The 15,149-nt window shown below is 40.5% G+C and overlaps 1 protein-coding gene across 1 annotated transcript in view; it reads right to left on the bottom strand.

Annotated features, from left to right (window-relative positions):
* LOC124799087 (dynein intermediate chain 2, ciliary) overlaps positions 1–15,149 on the bottom strand; it is a 260,121-nt gene that overhangs the window by 134,242 nt on the left and 110,730 nt on the right. The window lies entirely within an intron of this gene.

Raw genomic sequence — 15,149 nt, 5'->3', positions numbered from 1 at the left:
CAAGAAATAAAAGATGTACATGATCCCAACACCTTTAGTCAAAGGCTAAAATAGAAAATATATACTAGAAAATAGATATCACACTGCAGATGAATATTTAAAATAACTATAGATTAATGTTCATGAACATTCTACTGTATAACAAATTTAACTTGACATGATTAGAAAAGTAGGCCTAAGTATAGGAGTTGTACATACTGTAAAGACATGTTTATTTTATAAGAAATATTGTACAAACATACTGCTGCACTAAGTGTGATATTAATGGTTCTACAGAATTACTCCACAGCAGTACTGAAAAAGGAAACATGTAAATTATGATGACAAATTTATTTTGCTATCAAGTTAATTGATTTCAAAACATCCTGATTTTTTTTAGATTTTTTTTTATTTTTTTTTTTGGGGGGGGGGGGGGGGGAAGCTAAATAATATGCCAGTTTGATACTAACAAAAGGTCCATTTCTGTTTCCAGTATTTTTATACTTGAAGTGTGACTTTTTTTATGTCTTGTTAAGGTCTGTTTCAGAAGTACTTTTTAAGTACCATATGGAACTCTGAATGATTTGGCAAAATTAAACAATGGAAAATTCAGGATGGAATAATGATATCATCGTGAAAAGGATAGAGTGCTACTTACCATATAACAGAGATGTTGAGTCACAGATGGGCACAACAAAAAGACTACTGAACATGTAAGTTTTTGGCCAGAAGGTCTTCTTCCAAAATAGACAACATACACTCACACATTCACACAAAAGCAGCTCATACACACACCTGACCACTGTCTCTGGCTGCTTGGGACAGACTCTGGCTGAATGCTTACATGTTCAGTAGTCTTTTCATTGTGCCTGTCTGTGACTCAACAACTCTGCTACATGGTGGGCAGCAATTTTCACAACATTGTCTGAATGATTTGCTTTTGAAATATCTCTGGGTGAACTATTTGCTGTGTATCATTTGTAGAGCAAACTTGTTAAAATTTTGTTCTTATTGCAGAGTTGGAACCTTGGATCAGGACAATTCTCCCACTATTTCAGCTTGATCATTTCCTGACACCAAAAATAAATCAATAAATTGTCCAAGAATTAATTGATTCTCTATTCATTCTGTAGAACAGTTCATAATTGTACATTTGATGTGGAATGGGTTAGTTGAATTACAACAACATGAACAAAAATTAAGAGATGGAGCAGCTACTTATAAAATGAACAAACATGACAAAGTCATAAGTTGTAATAACTGAAAACTTAAAGTATGTAGTCAGGAATATTGCAGTACACATAAATTTAATATTTATACACAAATTATATATAGGCATACAAAACATACAAATCTGAACTTGTCTCTAGAAATACATAGAGTAGAAGTGATGGTCTAATAAAAATTGTTTCAGTTTGGCTTTCATTTCTGTTGTTGAGCAGCAGTTTTTCACAATGTGATTGTATACTTTGACTGCCATCTTTTATCCATTTAATTTTGTGTTATGTGGTAAGATCTATTAATGACTTTTGTTCTTGTGTTAGGGAAATGGAAATCCAGGCATTTGTGTACAGACTATAAATGCTGAATTGTGTCACAAATCAATTTAACTATATATAACAAAATTAGTGGAAGTATCTTAAACTGTTTGAAAAATAGCCTGTAATGTACATATTCCTTTTAGATTGGAGTATACCCACTGCTTGCTACCATAATTTGAAAGATGCTATGAGGCTCAAAGCCATTTCCCCTAAAAATCACCACAGTTCACAAGACACTCAATTAGAACATGGTCCACAGGCTTTAATGTGCCTAGATGATTACATCTTTCACTGATCACTGTGTGAAAGAGATTTTGCTATTGATTTGTGGTTATATATCCTTTTCAGATTGCAGCCCACTGTATCACTTGGTCTTCTGCACTGTTCTAAACCTTGATCTACCGCTGGCACATGTATTTTCTATGTGTAGGTATCCTTAAATTTTTTTATTGTCAGTTAACCTTTATCTAGAAAGATTTGTCTTCACCTGCACTACTGGTGCATGTATTTTGTTTAATGTCAACAATATTATTAACAGTAGAGATTGCTACTCACCATAAAGATGACATGCTAAGTTGCAGAAAGGCACAACAAAAAGACTGTTACAAATAAGCTTTTGGACAACTAGCAATCTATCTTTTTCATGATAATGTTGATGTTCCAACTTGAACTTTCCATTATTTGTTTTATTTTCTAGGTTTAGGAATCTTAAAAATTTCTTCTCTGTTGTTTAACTCTGATCTAGAAAGATATTTCTTTACCTGCATTACTGGTTTTCGTCCCCTCCAGGCTTAGGTATCTTTCATTTTTCATTGTCACTTAAGATCAAAAGACCCATGTGTGTTGTAATTTATTTTGTCATGCAAATTCTACTCTGTTAACCCAAAGTACTTGCAGGTCAAATGGACTCAGTTACCTGCCCTCATTTTCCCTGTTTCGATTAGAGGCACGTGTACTATTTGCCACCACTTATATCATATGTAAATTTAATGCATTATATGTGAATATGTTCTGGAATCGGTACTGAAATGAGCAATTGTTTGGGGCATGGGCCGAGCTCAAGTTGGTTACCATGTATTGATTAATCCATGTGTTTCAGATCCTCCCCCCAGCATTTTTTTTTGCACATTGTGGTCTTTGTAGTATCAGTTTCCAGGTAGCCAAAACTATTGTTAGACCCAGGAAATGCCTCCGAGGCAATTTTCCAATACTTATGAAGTTTACATAGTTTGGGTTTTATTATAAAAAAAAGGAATTCTCTGTACTATGATAGAAACTATAATTCAGTTTTTTGGATTTTCCAATTTTTTATTTTTTATTATTTTTTCAAATTTAGGGTGTTTCCACTAGTTTATTATAGAGTTGGTTCTCTCTGGCGAGTAATTATGGCTCATTTGTTGAGGTTAAATTTGGTCTCGCTGCTAAAATTATATGTTAAAATGATTATTTTCTTTATGCTCAGATCCTTACCACTCCTCAGTCCTCACTCCCTACCATTTCAATTATACCATGCGAGTACAGATACCAATATGTTATGCACACAAAAAAAGATAATTTTGACACTCACAGCTCAATCCATAGCCATGGAACAAGATCCATGCATGCTAACGTGTAGAAATGAAAGTTTAGCAAACATTAAGCCCAACAATTTATTCACATCAGGTCACTAAGCAAATGTATAAAGTTTTATAATTACTTTTAATTCATTCATCATGTTCTGTAGACTCCATCAAGAAACTTCAAGGATATGAAATGAGTGAATGTATACATACAAAAGTGAAGGAATTTTCAGAAACTTAGGCTGCACCCTGTATTAACAATAAACTGGCATTATATGACTTGATACTAACTATGCTCACATTAGTTAAATCTAACCTGATACACAGGCAAGAAAGCTGTTACATCAGAAAACCTGCTGCTTCCTCAGGTATATTAGATAATGTAACATGTACAAGAACACATTGGTATTTTTCAAAGAAAATCGTTACGTACACCTGTGATGATAAAGGCCATTTTGAAGACACTGCTAGTTGTAATGGAACTCTGTGACGGATTTTGCTGCTTGCCATGTAGCTTGCAGGAATTTTAAATCTCTGAATATAGATTATCTGATAATTCGTGGGAGTGGCTAGTGAGGTATGTTTTTCATTCTGCTTTTGAATTTGTAAGGATTATCAATTTTCCTTTTATGTGAAACTTCAGCTTCACCCAGCATACTTCATGAGAAAATAGGGCACAGGTGAATGGTTAGATCTCAGAATATGTCAGGAAAAATATTTGGCAACCCATCACATTGCCATCGCTACGTATGCTGATGAACTGACCACTTGGGGGCCAGTGTGACACTTTTCTCTCTCTCCTCTCCTCTCTTCTCTCTCTCTCTCTCTCTCTCTCTCTCTCTCTCTCTCTCTCTGTCCCATCCTCCTATCCGATAATCTATCTGCCATCCACAACCAGCATCTCCTCCCTCTCTCCTCCTGCTGACACACTGCTCCACCCTCATTTCGCACCCACGTATGCATGCTGTTCCTCCATCTGCCGCTGAAGTCAGTTTCTTGTAGGGTATCTCCTTTCTCTACTTAATCAGACTAACTGCCAGTTCCCAGGGCTTAACAAAGATGTAGCCACTGTCACAACTGATCAACGGTTTACTTATTTGGGAAGATGCTGGACACAGATGGCAGACTGAATGGCACATCAAAGGGAAGGGGAAAAGAGATAAAAACACTACACCTGTTCCCAAGCAGTCAGTTCATCAGTGCACTTATGATGGTAATCTTTTGCCTCTATGTTTATCAGGAGCTTGTTGGATGTATTCTGCACAGAATTCTTAATTCTGAATCTTAGTCACACTGCACCTACAAATGATTTTTATCATCAGATACAAAGGCTATTAAGAATTAAACATACTGGTGAATGAATATAGGAATTGCATGATATTTAAAGTAGCTTCTGTTAAATGTTCACTAAAAAATTTCACTCAATATTATACTCTGCTGAATGAATACTTTATTTTCTTCAGATGCATTTCTCTACAGCATAATCCGACAAAAAAAAAAAAGTTAAAATTTGCAAAATAAAACCATTGCCTTTAGGTCAATGCAATGGAGAGATATTTAGAGGAGCAAAATATCCTGAATTGAGCTTCATAATTAATTTTTGACTCAATTTTAACTTGTTATTCAGTTCAGTTCCAAGTAAGAAACTTCCTGGCAGATTAAAACTGTGTGTGGGACCAGGACTTGAACCTAGGACCTTGGCCTTTTGTGGGCAAGTGCTCTACTGACTGAGCTCCCAAGCATGGTTCACAACCCGTTCCCACAGTTTCTTCCAGCAGCACCTCATCTCCTATCTTCCAGACTTGTTTTAATCTATCAGGAAGAATCATATCAGCACACACTCTACTGCAGAGTGAACATTTATTCTGGAAACAGTCCCCCAGGCTGTGGCTAAGGCATGTCTCTGGAAAACCCTTTCTTCCTGGAGTGATAGTACTGCACATTATGCAGGAGAACTTCTGTGAAGTTTGGAAGGAATGTGATGAGGTAATGGTGGAAGTAAAGTTGCGAGGACAGATTGTGAAACATGCTTAGATAGTTCAGTTGGCAGAACACTTGCCTGCAAATGGCAAAGTTCCTGGAGTCAGCTCTTGGTCTGGCACACAGTCTTAACCCACCTGAAAGTTTCCTACTTGGAATTTAACTGGATAACAAATTAATATTGAGTCAAATTATCAAAATATATCAAAACATATTTTTCTCCTATAATTTTTAATGAAGTCAAAATGAGAGACATTTATCAAGTTCTGCTCAGTAAAATGAGTCAGTATTCAATTAAAGGCTGCTTTCTCAAATCAATTCAAAAAGACTGGAAGGAATGAAATAGTTTTCTTATTAGAGGTGATTTGCTTCTCTCTTGTTTGACAGACAGCTATTACTACAGAATACTTGGGTCTGTAAGGAAATATGCCATGAGTTACTGATTACAAAAATACCTTAAAGTTTATCCTATCAGGTCAGCACATGATTATTAAGATTATTATTATTATTACTGTTACTGATATTATGTAATTCCTTGTACTGTTAAAGAAAGGCTTGCATCTCTTAGGGTCTTCCCAGTAATGATTCTGATAGCTCCCTTTCATATTCTGAAAATACTGTGTGCAGCAGGAGAGTTACCCCAGAATATGAGTCTATATTTTTGATGTGAAAGAAAATGTACACTACACATGCACACTTATACAGGGTTTCACAATTTTTAGGGTTTAACAACTTTTTTTCAGATTTAAAGTAATGTGTTCCACATTTATGTCCCATTTCATGTTATTTTTGAACCCACAGGTCCAAGAATTTAGTCACTTTACCATTTACTTCAAATACAGTTTGGATAGTTCTGGCAGAATGCTATTAATCTGAAGCAAAGGAGACTACTCACTGAGTAGCAGGAGTGTTGGGCCATAACAGGCACACACAAAAGAGAACGAAAACTTCAATAGCTTTTGGAAGAATTTCTTGACAAGGAAGAAGTTCTTTGATGAGCTAAAGTACACACAAACACACACACACACACACACACACACACACACACACACACACACACACACACACACACCTGTGTACCTACACTCCTAGAAATGGAAAAAAGAACACATTGACACCGGTGTGTCAGACCCACCATACTTGCTCCGGACACTGCGAGAGGGCTGTACAAGCAATGATCACACGCACGGCACAGTGGACACACCAGGAACCGCGGTGTTGGCCGTCGAATGGCGCTAGCTGCGCAGCGTTTGTGCACCGCCGCCGTCAGTGTCAGCCAGTTTGCCGTGGCATACGGAGCTCCATCGCAGTCTTTAACACTGGTAGCATGCCGCGACAGCGTGGACGTGAACCGTATGTGCAGTTGACGGACTTTGAGCGAGGGCGTATAGTGGGCATGCGGGAGGCCGGGTGGACGTACCGCCGAATTGCTCAACATGTGGGGCGTGAGGTCTCCACAGTACATCGATGTTGTCGCCAGTGGCCGGCGGAAGGCGCACGTGCCCGTCGACCTGGGACCGACCGCAGCGACGCACGGATGCACGCCAAGACCGTAGGATCCTACGCAGTGCCGTAGGGGACCGCACCGCCACTTCCCAGCAAATTAGGGACACTGTTGCTCCTGGGGTATCGGCAAGGACCATTCGCAACCGTCTCCATGAAGCTGGGCTACGGTCCCGCACACCGTTAGGCCTTCTTCCGCTCACGCCCCAACATCGTGCAGCCCGCCTCCAGTGGTGTCGCGACAGGCGTGAATGGAGGGACGAATGGAGATGTGTCGTCTTCAGCGATGAGAGTCGCTTCTGCCTTGGTGCCAATGATGGTCGTATGCGTGTTTGGCGCCGTGCAGGTGAGCGCCACAATCAGGACTGCATACGACCGAGGCACACAGGGCCAACACCCGGCATCATGGTGTGGAGAGCGATCTCCTACACTGGCCGTACACCACTGGTGATCGTCAAGGGGACACTGAATAGTGCACAGTACATCCAAACCGTCATCGAACCCATCGTTCTACCATTCCTAGACCGGCAAGGGAACTTGCTGTTCCAACAGGACAATGCACGTCCGCATGTATCCCGTGCCACCCAACGTGCTCCAGAAGGTGTAAGTCAACTACCCTGGCCAGCAAGATCTCCGGATCTGTACCCCATTGAGCATGTTTGGGACTGGATGAAGCGTCGTCTCACGCGGTCTGCACGTCCAGCACGAACGCTGGTCCAACTGAGGCGCCAGGTGGAAATGGCATGGCAAGCCGTTCCACAGGACTACATCCAGCATCTCTACGATCGTCTCCATGGGAGAATAGCAGCCTGCATTGCTGCGAAAGGTGGATATACACTGTACTAGTGCCGACATTGTGCATGCTCTGTTGCCTGTGTCTATGTTCCTGTGGTTCTGTCAGTGTGATCATGTGATGTATCTGACCCCAGGAATGTGTCAATAAACTTTCCCCTTCCTGGGACAATGAATTCACGGTGTTCTTATTTCAATTTCCAGGAGTGTATTTAGTGCTACTGTTTTACTGCTGTCAAAATCTATTATATCTGTCTACCAAAATCTATTGTAACACCAAGTCATCAGCAAAGAATACTGCTTTGTGACCCTAGGCACCAAACATCAGCTTATAGCATATGCCTTGACGTCATCTGTAGTCATTGCGCACATCGGTTTCAAGGCGCGACCATACAATGTTATGTTTCAATGTTCAGTATTGTAACAGGTGCATCGTAGCTCTCGAACAGTTCCGTGTCCAACTGCCAGAGGCGCTGTGTTTATTTCTCCATGCAATCTTTGTTACTCTCTGTTTAAAAATTCCTTTCTTTGATATGTGCACCCCATGTAATTACTTTTCGCTAGCTATACTTTTAATCCGATTACTGTCTAAGGTTATTCATGTTTTTGCTGTTCTGAATTATTTGCTGTAGTGAGAAAGCAGAGCTGTATCATCATACAATTTCAAAGCGGTGATAACTCCGAGACTAATAAATTTTTTTTCTCCAGTGTGATGTCTGTTTACTTTACACAATAATAGGGCTATGCAAAAGCTGGCCAGCTAAAAGTTGTGCTGTAACTGACAAACATTTTATTACAGATAAGAAACTGCCATTTCCTGTGATTTCTAAGAATAAGAGTGACATGCTTTCACAGCTGGACATTGCTGATACAGTATACAGAGTTTTTCAAAATGGCAAAATCCTGTAGTGATGTCACAATGGTGACTTCTTCTGCCCTTACAAGAGAGCAACAACTTCCACTTGTGGAGCAAGTCTGCATGTTGCAACAACAAACAGATGCACTCCCCCAGCAACTGACAGAAGCAGAACACAAAACGCTGACAGGATCAAAACTGAGCATTTTTCATCAACATCATACATGGGGTTCACAAACACACATGTAATAGGGCGAGTGAAAGAAACACTGTAAATTGGCCAGGATTAAATTTTTTATTTTTACTAATTGAAGTCATTTGAGAAATTTATTTGCCTGCCTTTTTATTATTCCCCATTGATTTATTTACCTTATTAAGCCTCTTATGTTTACCAGCTTTGAAAGAGAAAAAACTGGAAATAAAAATATGCAGACTGCAACTGGCAATTAAACACAAGTTCTCTGCTCTGCAGCCAGACTCCTTGGTTGCTACAACAGTGGTGCTTTCGTTTAACAGCACATACCTTATGGGTGCATAAGCGGTGGTCAAAAAAGTTCCTCCTTGATACTAGGAAAATATCCGATACAAGTTGATGAAAAATGTCCTACTTTCAATTATCTATCGATACTATCAATTCTGAGTCAACTGCATGTCATGTACTTTAAGGCAGTTTTCTCAAAAACATCTCAATTTTAGGTTGTGCACAAGCAATGTGCCAAATATGAGCCAAATCAGGTGGCCGTGTCTGAGACCTTACCCTTGTCGAGGTCCCATGTCCTCCCCAACGAGGTCACTTGACGTAATGTTCTGAGTCCACAAACAATTAAGCAGTATGCATGTAGCTGTCACTATTCTATCTTATGTCCCCAGCTCACAATCAAAAGATCATTTGAACACTCAAAACCTGGAGCTCAATATACCAAATGCACATTCCACTGTTTGATGAGCATTAGAAAGCCAGTAGTTAAAAACTTTTTCTCATTATCAGTGATTTTACATTTAGGGTAGAATTGTGCTAAGTTTTTAATAATGGAAGTGCCTCATTATCTTCAAAATGTAAGAAGTTCCATTCTAATGTCCAGAAAGTTGTTTACCTTACTGGTTATGAAAAGTCCCACAATGAGCTTTTTACTTAATATGAAGTTTGATAAGTTTTTGTGTCATGAAATCTACCCACTCAATCAATTTCTATAGAAGTCAATGTTGCCATTATGACTACGAGTAATGCTGTTTATAAATGAAATAAGAGGAAGCTGATAATAGAGGTTTTCTCACTGTAACAGGTTCCCATTAACAACTCTAAGACAACTGCAAAATTGCCATTTCCTTTCAAATTCAGAGTGCTGTGCAGCATGAGAGCTATGCACTGAAGAGGGGACACTCTGGAGCTCTGCTGTGTCTCTGTTGTGTGCAGTGTGCAGCAGGCCTCAATGAGAATATGTTAGTTACACTATTGTATTCTGTATTATTTACATAGAGTATAGAAACTCATCCACAACAGTTGTCAGATCTGCACTAGGACTCAGCCAGAGTAAAGTTTTGCAGAGAGATTGGGTGAACTGAGTCTCAAGACAGCCAGTGTTCAAACGACATAATATGGAAACCTCCTACAATTCACTTATCATTAACACATTTAATACATTTTTTTTGGTTGTGTATGGACTGAAAGTTATGAAGATAGATTTTTAGTACACTGTTATCATTCTCTTGACTATTACAGAGATGTCTACAGCCCACTCACCTTTAGTTCAAATGTAATGTTTATTGGAACCATAGACAACACACATTGTATGGATCACGTGTTCTGTATCACTATCTGCCTTTCTTCTGTTGAGGCTTCTCCGTTCATAATCCCACTGTCTAGTGGATTTTGCTTCATTCTAGGTGAGTTTGGCTGTGTTTAATCAGTTCCTATTCCCTCACTTCATTATTGTCTTAGTTTTATACTCAGGCTGCTCTGTTCATGATAGGCTGTGGTTCTCTTCTTACCCTTCTGCTTTAGATGCTGCCCATGATTTGTGAAACAGTTTATTTTGTAATGTACTAGTGTCCAGAAGTGTGACATTTTTTAATTTTGTACATAAGTTTGTCAGTATTTGGCTGGTACTACAGATCTCTGTATTTACATAAGATAAGTCCACTAAGTTGTACCTCACAGGCAGGCTCAAGAGTATTATGTTTATGAACTTAATAGTTGTGGTTTGAAAAGTAGCTTTAAATAAATAATAATAATGTCGTGAGACGAGGGCCTCCTGTCGGGTAGACCGTTCGCCTGGTGCAAGTCTTTCGATTTGACCCCACTTCGGTGACTTGCGCGTCAATGGGGATGAAATGATGATGATTAGGACAACACAACACCCACTCCCTGAGTGGAGAAAATCTCCGGCCCAGCCGGAAATCGAACCCAGGCCCTTAGGATTGACAGTCTGTCATGCTGACCACTCAGCTCAGAATTTTGGCTGCCGAAATCTGGGAAATGACTAGCCAACCCCATCTTCCAACCCTTCGAGCATGTGGGGACTGCTTGCATACACATTGTTTTTTAACATTCCCCAAAGATAAAAACCACATGGATTTAGATCTGGAAAATGAGCAGGCCAGTCAACTATCCTATCATTAAAAATGCTTCATATAGCTGTCACAGAAGTGTTGGCGATGTATGATTTTGCATTGTCCTACATGAAATAATTGTACATCTTTTTGTTAGGTGTTAGTTCTCAAAAAAAAAAAGGATGAAATATATTGACATGTCGAATAATTGGGATCTCTGCCAGATGTTCGCATCATTCTCGCATGACATATCAATGGCATAACTCACTGTCTTTTTCAGGTGCTACCTGAGAATGGTCCTTGGGTGGATCAAGTCCAATATTTATGCTTGGATGGTGCTCAGCACTCCATAATCAGTCTGTGCTGCATCGAGTGTTCTGTCCACGGTCCATGCCCACTGAGGCATGACTCCAATGGTCCTCTCTGGTCGCCATTGTTCCGACTGCCATCCACGTCCAGCTTGGCCATCCTCTGGGGTTGTGGTCATTATCTGAGGTATGTCAAAGCCAATGTGTAATGTCTGGGGGTCTGTCACATGGCTGTTCCCTTGGTCTCCACTTCTCTTTTTCGCTGGGAATTTCAAAGTTCATGCTGCGTTGGGTGTTGCATCCATGATCCGCGCCCACCAAGAGCAGCTCCAATGGCCCTCTCTGGCAGCTAGTGTCATGACTGCCGTCTGCACCCAGCTCGGCTATCCTCTTGGTTTGTGGTCGTCATCTGAGGTGTGTCAAATCCGACCTGTAATATCTGTAGCTCTGTCTCAGGGCTGTTTCCTGGGTCTGCACTTTTGTTTCTTGCAAAATCTCAAAGTGTCTTCCATTGGGTTTTCAGGATCTCAAGAGCCAAGGCAGTGCTGAGTCAGTATACAGTGTCATGGTTGATGAGATTGACTGTGACCTTTATCTCGATGGATTCTTTTATGACATTATCCCAGTATCTTGGGGTCTGTGTGACAATTTTAGTGTCATTGTGGTTCACTGAGTGACCAATATCTAGACAGTGTTTCACTGTGGCTGATATTGTTGCCTGTCTGAGTCTGGCGTGCCTCTGGTGTTCTTTACACCTGATGTCCACAGTGCTAGTGGTCTTGCCAATTTATGGCATCCCACACTAGCATGAGATGTTGTAAATACCTGGCTTGTATAGCCCCACATCATCCTTTACATTTCCCAGTATTGTCCCAGTTTTGGTGGGTGGCCAAAATACGCTCCTGATGTCATGTTTCATAAGAATTCTGCTGATCTTGGCAGAGATCAGTCCAGCATATGGCAGGTATGGCATCTTTTTCCCCTCTTCTGGTTCTTCTTCTGGATCCTGTGACTGACTGGCAGGTCAAAGTGCCTTCTGGATGTCTCTAGAGGAAAACCTATTTTTGCTGAACACCGATTGTATGTGTTCTATTTCCGATGCCAAACTGTCAGCATCTGACAGAATATGTGCCCTGTGGACCAGAGTTTTGAGCACTCTGTTCTTCTGTGCTGGATGGTGGCTGCTATAAGCTTGCAGGTATAAGTCAGTGTGTGTAGGTTTGCGGTACACACTGTGCCAAAATGTGCCATCTGCCTTCCTCTTGACTAGCACATCCAGGAATGGGATTGTCCATCCTTCTCCAGTTCCACTGTGAATTTTATATTTGGGTGGCATGAATTCAGATGTTCCAGAAAATCATCTAGCTTCTCCCCGCCATGGGGCCAGATGACAAAGGTATCAGCCATATACCTGAAAAAGCGCTTGGGTTGATATGTGGCCGATGTAAGTGCCTTCTTTTCAAACCTTTCCATAAACAGGATGGCCACCACTGGCGATAGAGGACTGCCCATCGCCGTATCTTCTGTTTGCTGGTAACTGGACTGGTTACAGAATGCCCAGCAAGAAATAGATGTGGAGTGCAAGGAAACAGCCACGTAACAGAGCACTAGACATTACACAATGGTTTTGACACATCTCAGATAATGAACATGAACCCAGAGGATGGCCAAGCTGGGTGTGGATGGCAGTCAAAACACCGGCAACCAGAGAGGACCATTGGAGACACGCATGGTGGGCACGGACCATGGATAGAACACTCAGCATGGCACGGACCAATTATGGAGCACCCAGCACGATCCAGACATAAATACTGGACTCAATCCACCCAAGGACCACTCTCGGTAGCACCTGAAGAAGAGAGTGAGTTATGCCATCAAAATGTCATGCGAGAATGACACGAACATTCAGCACAGATCCTGATTGTTCAACATGTCAACAGATTACCAGGAAAGGCTCAAGAATTACATGAAGTATATTGTTCACATACCTCTCAGATATATTGTTTTGTCGAAAAAGATTGGTCACCACAGTCGTTTTCACATCATGCACAGGTTGTTGATGTAATTCATGAGAATTTTCGGAGCTCCAACATTGATTGTTCTGAGAATTTATGTACCCTGATAAATGTAGCCATATTTCCCAGAAAAAAAAGCATCTCAGGATTAGATTCCCCATCATGCACAAACTGTAACAGCTAGTTGCAATAACAATATCAAGCAACAGTATCTGGGTTGGGTTGGGTTATTTGGGGGGAGGAGACCAGACAGCGAGGTCATCGGTCTCATCGGATTAGGGAAGGACGGGGAAGGAAGTCAGCCGTGCCCTTTCAAAGGAACTATCCCGGCATTTGCCTGGAGCGATTTAGGGAAATCACAGAAAACCTAAATCAGGATGGCCAGACGCGGGATTGAACCGTTGTCCTCCTGAATGCAAGTCCAGTGTGCTAGCCACTGCGTCACCTCGCTCGGTCAACAGTATCTGGGTTCCTCAGTTGATGCACTACCAGCAGTTTGTATGGTCTCAATTTCAGTTTGTGCACAGCTCTGTGAACAGATGCTCTTGACACACCAGTCTGAAGTGCCAAATGGCGTAGTGATTTTCTTGGTCCTCTTTCCATGGCCTCCCCTATCTTGTCTAATTTATTTTTGGGCAAAACACTAGGTTCTCTAGGCTTACATTTGTCTAATGCAGATCCAGTTTCTTGAAATTTCTTCACTAATCTGTGTATTGTTCGATCACTGGGAACACGCACATTGGGAAATTTTTGTACAAATACAAGCCGACATTCCACATATGATTATGTTTTTGTGTAGTTCAACACAAGAAAAACTCATTGATCCTTCGTGTATACCATACCAAATGGAAACTCAATAGGAAACTCAAAACAAATCACTCAAACACTCAGTCACAAAGTATAGAAGACATGCTTAGTGTTTCTGTCTGAGGACTGGACCCAGCGACATACGGGCAGCGAAAGCCCCGGACTTGCAACAATATTTGAAGCGATTAGACTACACAAAAAACTCAAAAGAAAACACCAATACACTCTGTTGCACAGCGTAGGGGATACGTGCAAAGTATTTGTGTCTGAGAACTATATAGAGTGACAACCAGCAGATGCAGCAGCAACAACTGGCAAGTACACTGCTTGACTCATGGACCCCTCCTGGGTGTCTTTCATAAGACACGCTGTATATTTACCTTGGAAAGTAGTATATCAAATTTTTAAGTCTTTGATAACATTTTATAGCATTCTACCTATGTTGTCGCTCTTCTTGATACTGTTTATAAACCCCCTTTCACATATTTTGGTTATGTATTCCTCACGTTTGTGTATAACTGTCAGCAACAAATCAGAAGTTTATCTTCCATAATTTTTCATGTGATTCTTCAGTTTCTACGCACATATTAGTTGATTTAACAGTCCACCATTTTACTGCCAATTCAGTGTCTAGCAGGCACAAAAGCTTGGTGATCAGACATGTCATGCCTTTAAGTGTGTTGATGGTCTGTTTGTCAGCACTGACAACGCCAACACGTTTGATCGCTAAATATTGTCTCCTCTGGACACTATCAGCATTTTTCATGATAACAATGCCTGCAGCTTTAACTGAATTCAATTCTAACTTTTTTGTTACAAAGTGTGGTACATTATCACTTTTAACTTCATATTTACGAATGGAATTTTTGTCAGCTTGAGCACTGCTTGAAACACCCTCACAGCCAGAAGAATTACAAACTTTTAGAGAAGTAAATAACTCTGTGGTCACCTTACAGAAGAATGCCTGTTGGTGGCATCAATGTCTATAGACATAAATATAGTGCATCTGTCCTTTGTTGTTAATGAGTGGGTCCAGTGCCACTATGAGGAAGTATTCATTGAATTTGGTGGACAATGATTCCATTGAGAGCTCATTTCTGACAGATATTTACTGGCAACTCATATCATTATTTTTGTTTGATTCTTATCTAATAATGGTCCAGTTTTTTCCCCTTATCCTTGGAATGTTTTATTTTTGTACACAATGCACATTTCCCTTTTTGAATGGCATACTGGAGGATTTTACGCTTCTGGTGGTA

Source organism: Schistocerca piceifrons, chromosome 5 (genome assembly GCF_021461385.2).
Source record: "Schistocerca piceifrons isolate TAMUIC-IGC-003096 chromosome 5, iqSchPice1.1, whole genome shotgun sequence".
Lineage (NCBI taxonomy): Eukaryota > Metazoa > Arthropoda > Insecta > Orthoptera > Acrididae > Schistocerca > Schistocerca piceifrons.
The sequence above is the reverse complement of the archived record's forward strand: the minus strand, read 5'-3'. Positions and strand labels throughout refer to the sequence as shown.